Source organism: Littorina saxatilis, linkage group LG6, assembly GCF_037325665.1.
Source record: "Littorina saxatilis isolate snail1 linkage group LG6, US_GU_Lsax_2.0, whole genome shotgun sequence".
NCBI lineage: Eukaryota > Metazoa > Mollusca > Gastropoda > Littorinimorpha > Littorinidae > Littorina > Littorina saxatilis.
Window position 1 is genome coordinate 29235365 of NC_090250.1, and position 11164 is coordinate 29246528.

The following is an 11164-nucleotide window of genomic DNA, read 5'->3' on the forward strand; positions in this document are numbered from 1 at the left end:
TCTCCTGCTTAGATGTGAGCGCGCGTTGTTTAGTTCTTTTTGGATGTGGTGTGTGTGTCTGTGTGTGTGTGTGTATATGTCTGTGTGATTGTGTGTGTGTGTGTGTGTGTGTGTGTGTGCGTGCGCGCGCGCGCGCGTGTGTGTGTGTGTGTGTGTATGTGTGTGTGTGTGTGTGTGTCAGTGCGTGAACATTTCAAAGCAATCCAATAGGTCATTGCTAGAATACAGCGCTAAATTGGCATGGTACCCCAAATGAAGCTTACAGATATTAAATGACACATTTAATTAAATTAAATAACAAGTCGCGTAAGGCAAAATTACTACATTTAGTCAAGCTGTCGAACTCACGGGATGAAACTGAACGCACTGTATTTTTTCACCAAGACAGTACAGCTTCGTCAATCCCCGCGTGAAGGAAATCGCTCACCTCCCACGTGCAAAGCGTAGTGATATTGACACGCCAGATTAGCGCGGTAGCGTATTGTGCTAAGCAGGACAACGCGCTTTTCTGTATTCTTGTTAACTTTCTGAGCTTGTTTTGAATACAACTTATCATATCTATATGTTTTTGGAATAGGAAATGATAAAGAATAAGATGAAATTATTTTTGGATCGATTTCTTCAATTTTAATCGTAAGATTGATTAATCTTTTTTCGTTAATTGTGATCACATTTTAAGAGTAAACATGACATATGTATATATTTTTAGATTTCAGAATGTGATGAAGAATACGATGCAATCAATTTTAAATCTGTTTGCGAAAAATCGATTTTAATGACAACTTTAATGAGCAAACTCATTAATTAATTTTTAAGCCTTCAAGCTGAAATGCAATACCAAAGTCCGGGCTTCGTCGAAGATTACTTGACCAAAATTTCAACCAATTTGGTTGAAAAATGAGAGCGTGACAGTGCCGCCTCAACTTTCACGAAAAGCCGGATATGACGTCATCAAAGACATTTATAAAAAAATGAAAAAAACGTCTGGAGATACCATACCCAGGATCTCTCATGTCAAGTTTCATGAAGATCGGTTCAGTAGTTTTCTCTGAATCGCTCTACACACACACACACACATACACCCCAATAAACATGCCAGAAGTGGGCCATTGCTGGCGTTTTGATGGCAATGCCAGTTGCCAGAACTACTGCCATCAAAGGCCCACTTATGGCCCAATGCTGGCATATTACCCGTATGCACATTGGCAAATTGATGGGCCATCACTGGCAAGCCAGCACTTTGCCAGCAAAAACCCATCATTTATTTGCTGGCTTTTTGATGGCTTGCCATCATTTTGCCAGCAATTTGCCAGCAATTTTCCAGCAAAAACCCATCATTTATTTGATGGCTTTTTGATGGCTTGCCATCATTTTGCCAGAATTTTGCCAGCAAAAACCCATCATTTATTTGATGGCTTTTTGATGGCTTGCCATCATTTTGCCAGAATTTTGCCAGCAAAAACCCATCATTTATTTGATGGCTTATTGATGGCTTGCCATCAAAAACCCAGCATTTTGCCAGCATTTCGCCAGCATTTTGCCAGCATTTTGCAGGTTTTTAGTTCCATATAAAAAAAACTTTTTTCCATATATTCACCCGTTAATGGCCCTTTACCTGCTGAAATTACCGGGCCAGTTGTGGCCCGGCAAAATGCCATATTTCTGTCTTTACCATTGCCAGCAAAATGCCAATAAGTTGCAGGAAATATACCAATACCACTGATTCGGATAGAATGACGGCTCTATTCATGTACTCGATCTGCACAGTCTTGTTAGCCCATAGGTGGTTGTTAGAAGTCTATAAATATGCTTTGTTTTGTCATTTTTTACTGTGAATGTAATAACAATAACAAAACACAGCACATCAATGGACTTTTCAACCCATGCTGGCGGCAAGACGTGCGCAAATAAAGCAAAGGGCAATGCTGTCAAGCTGTTCATCAGTAAAATGCAATTGAAATGCTAATCACATTTGTCGTGTAACTTATCTGGCAAGTAAAGGCAGTGGTTTTGACAGAATATCGTCATCAACGCAGTTATAGCGGGCACAACAACAATACAGTAATATATATTAAAAACAAAACAAATGTAAAGCTTCCAAACAGCAACGACTCATTACCGAAACATTACAGAAACGTACGCTTTGTTTTCAGTTGCTCACTGTTTTATTTTATTTGTACAGCGTTCTAAATTTCACACTCGAGACATGATGACCAAAGGCAGGAATGTTTCTTGTTCACTTCCCAGTAAACCTGCGTAGGATTGTCTTGATTCTGTCATTTCTCTGTTCGCATCCGCAACGTTGAGATAACGCTTCTTTTCTTTGTCCTGACGTCGTAGCCTACGGTAAGCCATTGAAACTCTCAAGTCCTCCTGCCGTTCACCTCTTGAAACATGAAAGCAAACGAGTTTTGTTGGTTTTAATTCATTATTCCATATCACACACACACACACACACACACACACACACACACACACACACACACACACACACACACACACACACCCAAACAACCAAACAAACGCAAGCATACACGCAGGCATGCAAGCAAACAGCACACGCACGCACGCACGCGCGCGCGCTCACACACACACACGCGCACACACACACGCACACACACACATACACACACAGAGGCATTCTCACAGAGAGGACGACTTCTTGTAATCTATCATATTTTCTGAACTGACTAAAATGCCAAGCAGAAGTAAGGGGTCAACAGGAATATGTATTTTGATCTAACCTGCGAAGCTTACGTTGTCTCGGACAGCTCTCTTGCGTTTCTATCAGGAACTGAGACCCAGGCGAGCTGCATCTTATCCAGTTGGGCAGTCAGACACTTGCACACATCTTTGTCCTGGAGTGAATAGACACATACTCAATGTCAACATTCACAAGATGCAATTTGTTTGGTTACAAGTAAGCTTTTTTAATGCCTATGGTGCTTTTCTTTTGACAGAGACAAAACAAACTCAATCACACAAAGAAAGGAAAAAGGCACACACACACACACACACACACACACACACACACACACACACACACACACACACACACACACACACACACACACAACCGCGCGCGCGGGCGCACACACACACACACACACACACACACAACCGCGCGCGCGGGCGCACACACACACACACACACACACACACACACACACACACACACACGCGCGCGCGCGCGCGCGCGCAGATTCTTTCTTACAGAGAGGACGACTTCTTAAAGTCTATTATATTTTGCGAACTGACTCAAACGTCCAGCAGAAGAAAGTTGAAACAAGTCGCGTAAGGCGAAAATACAATATTTAGTCAAGTAGCTGTCGAACTCACAGAATGAAACTGAACGCAATGCAACGCAGCAAGACCGTATACTCGTGGTCCACCGCTCACGGCATTGGCAGTGAAATTGACAAGAAGAGCGGGGTAGTGGTTACGCTATGCTGCATAGCACGCTTTTCTGTACCTCTCTTCGTTTTAACTTTCTGAGCGTGTTTTTAATCCAAACATATCATATCTATATATTTTTGGAATCAGGAACCGACAAGGAATAAGATGAAAGTGTTTTTAAATTGATTTCGAAAAAAAAATTTTGATAATAATTTTTATATATTTAATTTTCAGAGCTTGTTTTTAATCCGAATATAACATATTTATATGTTTTTGGAATCAGCAAATGGTGGAGAATACGGTAAACGTAAATTTGGATCGTTTTATAAATTTTTATTTTTTTTTACAATTTTCCGATTTTTAATGACCAAAGTCATTAATTAATTTTTAAGCCACCAAGCTGAAATGCAATACCGAACCCCGGGCTTCGTCGAAGAGTACTTGACCAAAATTTCAACCAATTTGGTTGAAAAATGAGGGCGTGACAGTGCCGCCTCAACTTTCACGAAAAGCCGGATATGACGTCATCAAAGACATTTATCAAAAAAATGAAAAAAACGTTCGGGGATTTCATACCCAGGAACTCTCATGTCAAATTTCATAAAGATCGGTCCAGTAGTTTAGTCTGAATCGCTCTACACACACACACACACACACAGACACACACACAGACACACACACGCACACACGCACATACACCACGACCCTCGTTTCGATTCCCCCTCGATGTTAAAATATTTAGTCAAAACTTGACTAAATATAAAAAGACCGACAACGGAGGAAAAGAACAAGAAGATACTAGATCTAACCACAATATTACTGGAATGCCAGAGATGGGCCAGTGATGGCAAGCCATAACTGGGCCTTTGTTGGCAAACCATAATTGGCCCAGTGTTGGGTTTTTTATGGCCAGCTTTACCAAACTTGCCAGCAAAAAGCCAGCAGTGGCCCAGTTCTGGCATGTTTATTGGGTACCAAACTTGCCAGCAAAAAGCCAGCAGTGGCCCAGTTCTGGCATGTTTATTGGGATAGCACGCTTTTCTGTACCTGTCTTCGTTTTAACTTTCTGAGCGTGTTTTTAATCCAAAAATATCATATCTATATGTTTTTGGAATCAGGAACCGACAAGGAATAAGATGAAATCGTTTTTAAATCGATTTCGGAAATTTGATTTTGATAATAATTTTTATATTTTTAATTTTCAGACCTTGTTTTTAATCCGAATATAACATATTTATATGTTTTAGGAATCAAAAAATGATAAAGAATAAGATGCACGTAAATTTGGATCGTTTTATAAAAAAATAATTTTAATTACAATTTTCAGATTTTTAATGACCAAAGTCTTTAATTAATTTTTAAGCCACCAAGCTGAAATGCAATACCGAAGTCCGGCCTTCGTTGAAGATTGCTTGGCCAAAATTTCAATCAATTTGATTGAAAAATGAGGGGGTGACAGTGCCGCCTCAACTTTTACAAAAAGTCGGATATGACGTCATCAAAGACATTTATCGAAAAATGAAAAAAGTCCGGGGATATCATACTCAGAAACTCTCATGTCAAATTTCATAAAGATCGGTCCAGTAGTTTACTCTGAATCGCTCTACACACACACACACACACACACACACACACACACACACACACACACACACACAAACACACACACACACACACACACACACACACATACACCACGACCCTCGTCTCGATACCCCCTCTATGTTAAAACATTTACATGTAGTCAAAACTTGACTAAATGTAAAGATTGAGTGTACTGAAAAGTACATTTGTGGGATGTATTTAAATCTGTTTGCTCTGAATTTTGGACACCACACACACGCACACAACAACACACGCACAACAGTCGACCTTTGCATAGGACGAGGAAAATAATTATGACATTATGGGGGTCCCAGTAAACTCAAAGTTTCGGCGGAAGTCCCCGCTGCGCTAGAGTTTATGGAACTGCCCCCAAATGTTACCATTAAACGCAAGTTAAAACGCTGACACTCAGTTATTTTCAGCTTATTTTCCACAGGAGCTCGAAGTTCAAACCTTACAACAAAATAGGGATTAAAATCTGGTGCATATTCTGAACCGAAGTAATGACAAGTTATTTCTCTGTAGCGGTCATATGACATAGAGCGAGAGTGTCTTTAAAAATCGAGAACAGAGGCGATGAAATCTAAAGTACAAAGACCTATAGACTAAACTGAAATATATGCTGACAACCGGGCAGATGGACAAACACACTAGGAGCCAGCCAGCCGGCCAGCCAGACACGACGCAGGGATAACGAAGTAGTCAATCTTGATAACATCAGAGACATAACATCAACGCCAAAACCCAGGTCTGACGAGCATATTTTCTTCGACGTCAAGTATTAGGTCGAGACACGCGTCCTAATGTGAAACCTTTAACTGAGCCGCCTTGTCGGGGTGTCAGTTAAGATGTTTAAAACGCAGACGTACGCGTTGACGTACACATTCAAATTAAATTGAAAACGTCTTTGAAAACAACTGAAATGAATTAAAAATATATATTATCTGACTAGTGTACACACCCATGCTTTGTAAAAGCACCCATACTTCGTGAAAAAAAGGTCTCAAGTCTCACTAGCACATTTCTTCGACGTCAAGTGTTACATTGAGACGCGCATCCTCATTTTAAACCCTTTAAAAAAAAGTTCCCTGGCTCGGCGCGTAAAGGCGTGTAAAGCTAATATCTCAAGTTTGACTGAAGTTAGGAACCTAATTTTTTGCACATACCCTAGGCCCCACAAGCTACTCAACAAATTGGAGCTCAATTGACCCAAGAGTACCAGATATACAAGTCTAAACTGTCGTGGGCGGACAAACATCCAAAGAGACACAGGGAAATCTAATAGCCGCTTTATTACATTAAGGCAGCTAAACCAGAGTCCTGTGTTCAAAGAGGTTCACAGAGCCATGAAAAGGGCAGCAATGGCACCCCACGGCGTGGTTCCATTTGCGCATGCGAACTCCAACAAACAACTTCATTCTACATTTTGCAGCAGTCTGGATAACCATTTCAACAATACAGCAGACACTTGTTCGGGTTGTTTTATTCAGATTTTAAAAACCTATTGAAAAAAAATACTCCAAAGAAGAATGAAATCCACATTTTTCGTGATTTCAATTATCTGCGCATGCGTAGTAAGATGCGGCGGATGCAGCTGTGGTCAGGACAACGGTCCTCGGCGATTCTGTGGATATGATATAGGTAAGAACAAGGATGATTCGATAAGGTTATCTTTTTATTTTATTTTACTTTTGATTTTAAGTATTAAATTAAACTTACCTATCTTCTCCCATAAAAGCCCATGGAAATTGTTACATATCTATCTGGGCTTTTACGTGGGATAGGCTTATAATTATACGCCTTTCCTCCGAAAGCGGCGTATGGCTGCCTTAATGGCGGGGTGAAAACGGTCATACACGTAAAATTCCACTTGTGCAAAAAACACGAGTGTACGTGGGAGTTTCAGCCCACGAACGCAGAAGAAGATTATACGCCTGAACAATATTTATGTGATTTACAAGATAGGTACCATGAGGGTAACCTCACTGGACTGTAAATCTTATCCAATCCAATCCAATCTTTCCCGTGGAAAATAATGATGATGGAAACTTTCATATAACTTTCAAGTGGATTTTTTATTTTTGTTTGTTTCTGTTTTTCTTTTTGCACGGGATTGTTTGTTCGTTCATGGGCAGAAACTCCCACGGCTTTTACCTGTATGACCGTTTTTACCCCGCCATTTAGGCAGCCATACGCCGCTTTTGGAGGAAGCATGCTGGGTATTTTCGTGTTTCTATAACCCACCGAACTCTGACATGGATTACAGGATCTTTTTTGTGCGCACTTGGTCTTGTGCTTGCGTGTACACACGGGGGTGTTCGGACACCGAGGAGAGTCTGCACACAAAGTTGACTCTGAGAAATAAATCTCTCGCCGAACGTGGGGACGAACTCACGCTGACAGCGGCCAACTGGATACAAATCCAGCGCGCTACCGACTGAGCTACATCCCCGCCCTTTTGCACGGGATGAAAGCCTGGACAGATCATATGTTGATTAACCTAATGGCTTACACGGGAACGGGAAGGAATGTGTTTTTAACCTGAATGTTCAAATTAACCTGATTGAACAAAGAATGATCATTTTAGAATATAAACTTCGGGTTATAAGGTGATACCTATATAAGCTCGATGTGCAAAATAGTTACATACACATTAAGTAATGCAACGTTTAAATAAGATACGACAATTTACGAGTTGATCGATATTCAGGTCCCTAAAGTGATCAAACAACATACCCAATAGACGAATGTTAACGAGGAGATGAGAAATGACTGCCTAGCTTCAGTTACGGTCTGTAAGATGTTAAGGTGGCATGAAACGTATCATTACTTTCTAATTTTTACATTTAGTCAAGTTTTTACTAAATGTTTTAACATAGAGGGGGAATCGAGGCGAGGGTCGTGGTGTATGTGTGTGTGTGTGTGTGTATGTGTGTGTGTGTGTGTGTGTGTTTGTATGTGTATGTGTGTGTGTGTGTTTATGTCTGTGTGTGTGTATGTGTGTGTGTGTGTGTCTGTGTCTGTGTCTGTGTCTGTGTGTCTGTGTGTCTGTGCGTGTAGAGCGATTCAGACCAACCTACTGGACCGATCTTTATGAAATTTGACATGAGAGTTCCTGGGAATGGTATCCCCGGACGTATTTTTCTTTTTTTTCGATAAATACTTTTGATGACGTCATATCCGGCTTTTTGTAAAAGTTGAGGCGGCACTGTCACACTCTCATTTTTCAATCAAATTGATTGAAATTTTTGGAAAGCAATCTTCGACGAAGGCCGGACTTCGGTATTGCATTTCAGCTTGGTGGCTTAAATATTAATTAATGACTTTGGTCATTAAAAATCTGAAAATTGTAATAATTTTGTTTTTATATAAAACGATCCAAATTTACGTTCATCTTATTCTACATTATTTCCTGATTCCAAAAACATATAAATATGTTAGATTTGGATTCAAAACAAGCTATGAAAATTAACAATATAAACATTATGATCAAAATTAAATTTCCGAAATCGATTTAAAAACAATTTCATCTTATTCCTTGTCGGTTCCTGATTCCAAAAACATATAGATATGATATGTTTGGATTAAAAACACGCTCAGAAAGTTAAAACGAAGAGAAGTACAGAAAAGCATGCTATGCAGCACAGCGAAACCACTACCGCGCTGAACAGGCTCGTCAGTTTTACTCCGTTATGCACAAGCGGCGGACTACGGTCATTGTGAAAAAATGCAGTGCGTTCAGTTTCATTCTGTGAGTTCCACAGCTTGACTAAATGTAGTAATTTCGCCTTACGCGACTTGTTTTTCTGACTTTGTTGGTTATTTAAGGTGGCATGAAACGTTCTGATTTGTCTGTTTGTTTGTTTCTTTGTTTGTTGGTTATTTTTTTTAATTTAACTTGTTCTTGTTATTCTTACCTGCAGTCTCTTGTTCCTATTCTAATCTGTTTTTGTGTGTTAGCTTCTTTGCGTGTTTTTTACATTTAGTCAAGTTTTGACTAAATGTTTTAACATAGAGGGGGAATCGAGACGAGGGTCGTGGTGTATGTGTGTGTGTCTGTGTCTGTGCGTGTGTGTGTGTAGAGCGATTCAGACTAAACTACTGGAACGATCTTTATGAAATTTTACATGAGAGTTCCTGGGTATGAAATCCCCAGACATATTTTTCATTTTTTCGATAAATGTCTTTTATGACGTCATATCCGGCTTTTTGTAAAAGTTGAGGCGGCACTGTCACACCTTCATTTTTCAATCAAATTGATTGAAATTTTGGCCAAGCAATCTTCGACAAAGGCCGGACTTCGGTATTGCATTTTCAACATGGAGGCTTAAAAATTAGTTAATGACTTTGGTCATTAAAAATCTGAAAATTGTATTTAAAATTACTTTTTTATAAAACGATCCAAAATTACTTTTATTTTATTCTTCATCATGTTCTGATTACAAAAACATATAAATATGTTATATTTGGATTAAAAGCAAGCTCTGAAAATTAAAAATATAAAAATTATGATTAAAATCAAATTTCCGAAATCGTTTTAAAAACAATTTTATCTTATTCTTTGTCGGTTCCTGATTCCAAAAACATATAGATATGATATGTTTGGATTAAAAACACGCTCAGAAAGTTAAAACGAAGAGAGGTACAGTAAAGCGTGCTATGCAGCACAGCGCAACCGCTACCGCGCTGAACAGGCTCGTCACTTTCACTGCCTTTTGCACTAGCGGCGGACTACGGTCATTGTGAAAAAATGCAGTGCGTTCAGTTTCATTCTGTGAGTTCCACAGCTTGACTAAATGTAGTAATTTCGCCTTACGCGACTTGTTCTTTCTTTTCTTCTTCTTTTTTCTTCCTCTTCATTTTGGAACAGTATCAGCTGTCAGTATCTTCGGACATTTTTGTCCCTGTATGCAGTGTTTCGAGGCAGGGCGGTGTCGGAGTACGTAGATCGACAAGGACCAGCCGATGACCCGTTCTACCTTCTCATCAGCGACAGAGTTTACACCGTCATCGTGGACCAAGCCATCGTGGTAAGGCATTGTTTGTCAAAAAACAAAACCCTAACGTTCCACGACCTGCTGCTTGGTATATACGGTTTAAAAAAAATTTTTTTTTTTATATATTTTATTTTTATTATTTTTTACCTCAATTGTATTACCTTTTTTTTTTAATTTTAAGGGCGGGGAGCATCCTTCTTCATAGGTCCTTTTTTATAATCAAATCCACAATTCTGTTATATATACGTTGTTTGTTGTTGTTGTTGTTGTTGTTGTTGTTGTTGTTGTTGTTCTTCTTCTTCTTAAACGCCCAATCCGCCTTGTACCGGCACGGTTGGCCTAGTGGTAAGGCGTCCGCCCCGTGATCGGGAGGTCGTGGGTTCAAACCCCGGCCGGGTCATACCTAAGACTTTAAAATTGGCAATCTAGTGGCTGCTCCGCCTGGCGTCTGACATTATGGGGTTAGTGTTAGGACTGGTTGGTCCGGTGTCAGAATAATGTGACTGGGTGAGACATGAAGCCTGTGCTGCGACTTCTGTCTTGTGTGTGGCGCACGTTATAATTATGTCAAAGCAGCACCGCCCTGATATGGCCCTTCGAGGTGGACTGGGCGTTAAGCAAACAAACAAACAAACAAACAAACAAACAAACAAACAAAATCCGCCTTGTGAAAACAGTTCAGCTTCTGTCTCAGATCTGACCACGCTTCAGCATGGGATACGCCCATCCTTCCGCTTCGTCACATACATAGACCATTTATCCTGGACCGCCAACTAGCTCACTCTCCGGCTCTTTCTCTCTATTACGAGGTAGCGGCCTCTCGCAGTTAGGAACCTACGCTTACAAGCCTTTCAGAAAACAGGGGGGCGTGATATCCATGGACGAAGTTGCCGAGGTAAGTTCTGAAAATGCTAAAATAAACTCAGCAAAAGTGCATATGGAACATGTTTTTCGATGAGTTTTGTTAAGTTTAGTTTGGAGTTTTGGAAAATCCAGTTCATTGTCACCTCCCATTGTCACAAATAACTGGAGCGTGCTTTCTTTTCACTGTCTTCGAATCGCTGGCCTTTCAAACCGGACGCGACGCGCCCCTGAAAGTCGAGAGTCGTAACCTCGAAGGGTCACGTGACGAGTTGGCGGTCCAGGCTATTTGGTCTATGGTCACA

At 40.3% G+C, this 11164-nt stretch overlaps 1 long non-coding RNA gene across 1 annotated transcript in view; it reads left to right on the plus strand.

Moving 5' to 3' along the window:
* The first annotated feature begins 6409 nt into the window (after window positions 1–6409).
* LOC138968159 (uncharacterized) overlaps window positions 6410–11164 on the plus strand; it is a 6915-nt gene continuing 2160 nt past the window's right edge. Inside the window, exons 1-2 of the long non-coding RNA XR_011456090.1 lie at window positions 6410–6642; window positions 9916–10031. This is a non-coding gene — a long non-coding RNA (uncharacterized lncRNA). The remainder of the gene's footprint in view (window positions 6643–9915; window positions 10032–11164) is intronic.